At 38.0% G+C, this 2,050-nt stretch overlaps 1 protein-coding gene and 1 long non-coding RNA gene across 4 annotated transcripts in view; one reads left to right on the forward strand and one right to left on the reverse strand.

The window, feature by feature from the left end:
* LOC106461330 (gamma-aminobutyric acid type B receptor subunit 2-like) overlaps positions 1-2,050 on the forward strand; it is a 126,393-nt gene that overhangs the window by 14,260 nt on the left and 110,083 nt on the right. The gene's annotated exons all lie outside the window — the stretch shown is intronic.
* LOC111086227 overlaps positions 1-2,050 on the reverse strand; it is an 18,182-nt gene that overhangs the window by 6,184 nt on the left and 9,948 nt on the right. The window lies entirely within an intron of this gene.

Raw genomic sequence — 2,050 nt, forward strand, 5'->3', positions numbered from 1 at the left:
AAAAGTCATGATATCTAATCAAAAACACCTTTAAGTCGCGCGCTAAATCCTTTTTTGGCCGCACCTTTTTTTCATACCTAAGGTGTTTTTCACTGGAAGATAATTACAAAGAAAACAAAAACTATCAACTATAGTTTTAGTGACAAAATCAGCATTGTGGCAATAGCAACAGTTAATAACTAATTCTAATGCCAAAACCCTAGTTTCGGAATTGGTGTTTTCAATTTGAACGGAACCTTACATGCATGTGGGCTAAACCAGAGACCCCTAGGATTTAGGTAAAGCAGTTCTCAATTTTACTAGAGAAAAAGCAGCCAATCAGCATCACCCTTTGGCACGAAAGATTTATCATTCGAAACTATGATCTGAATAAAGAAGCCTCCTTGTAGCACAGCAGTATGCCTATGAACTTACAACGCTAGAAACCGGGTTTCAATACCCGTGGTGGGCAGAGCACAGATAGCCTATTTTGTAGCTTTGTGCTTAACTTCAAACAAATCAAACTGAATAAAGAAACATAGTTGAGAGTATGGAACGTAATAAGCGATATCATGTTTCAAACTCCGAATCCTTTGATCCACAGCCCGAAACATTCACTAATAGACCACACCGAACTCGCTAAGGTTTGTTGTTAAAGGAAATTAAAATAAATGAAGCATATTTGTTAAAGTCTGTTTCAAAGCTATGTTACTCTCATATTGATTTGTAATGTTTTTCTCGAGCATGTAGATTGTTCAATTTATATGTTTTACGTCATCAGTTGGGAAAGGTATAAGTACTCGTGATGATTCTCTAACATCAATAAATATATACCCATCATAATACGTAAGAGTAACGCTTCAGAATACCTAGTTAGCGAAGAGTCACGCTTTAGGATATCTACCTATTTAGCGAAGAGTCACGGTTAAGAAGCGTTGTCTACTTGGCAAAAAATAGCATTCTGCATCTGCCGATTTGACGAAAAGTCACACTTTAGAAGATGTATTCATTTGGCAAAGAGCCATACCTTTGAAGAGCTGTTCGCTTAGCGAAGAGCCAAGCGTTGTAAGAGCTGTCGATTTGGGGAAGAATTAACCTTTAGAAGAGCTGTCCATTTGGCAAAGAGACAACCTTTAGAAGAGCTGTCGATTTGGTGAAGAGCCAACATTTGGACGAGCTGTCCATTTGGCGAAGAGCCAACCTTTGGAAGAGCTGTCCATTTGGCGAAGAGCCAACCTTTGGAAGAGCTGTCCATTTGGCGAAGAGACAACCTTTGGAAAAGCTGTCCATTTGGCGAAGAGACAACCTTTGGAAGAGCTGTCCATTTGGCGAAGAGACAACCTTTGGAAGAGCTGTCCATTTGGCGAAGAGACAATCTTTGGAAAAGCTGTCCATTTGGCGAAGAGACAACCTTTGGAAGAGCTGTCCATTTGGCGGACTCTAAGTTAATCTCCAAGCCTAATGATTATCTTTGTCAATTGGGCTTGAAGATTAACTTAGACCCCGCTAAATACATCACACGAAGAAATGGAACTCACCAACAGAATATCACCTCAGACTTCGTGATGTTTGGTGTAAAACATACAAGCACACAAAAGGGGGACGAAAACAGTAATTAAGATCTTTGCCAAGCAAAAAATCCAAACAGAAGCTAAATCCAGTAGAAGTAATCTCGTCCGGGAATTCGTTAAATGAGGAATAAATCACAAAAAGAAACATAAAGTAGTAACTGAAGACGACCCAGAAAGGGAGTGCAACAAATGAGTTATATAAAAAGAGTAGAAAACAGTTACAAACCTTCTATTTTAGAACTAGTGAAGTATCACGAAGTGCATTAGGAAAAAAAAAAGAAAATTAAAAACTGACAGTTACTTTAACCAACAGAAAGTCAAAAGCTACAAATTTCAAACAACACTCATAGCTTCTTATAGCGAGGTAAACACAATTAACAATAAAGATTTTGATTTTAATTTTTTTGGCACGTGTATAATGTTCAATCTGAGGATGACGTAATAGTATACGTTAAAACATGTAGAGTGTATGAGATTGTTTTCCAGGTTCATCGGGGTTT

Source organism: Limulus polyphemus, unplaced genomic scaffold, assembly GCF_000517525.1.
Source record: "Limulus polyphemus unplaced genomic scaffold, Limulus_polyphemus-2.1.2 Scaffold935, whole genome shotgun sequence".
Classification (NCBI taxonomy): Eukaryota; Metazoa; Arthropoda; class Merostomata; order Xiphosura; family Limulidae; genus Limulus; species Limulus polyphemus.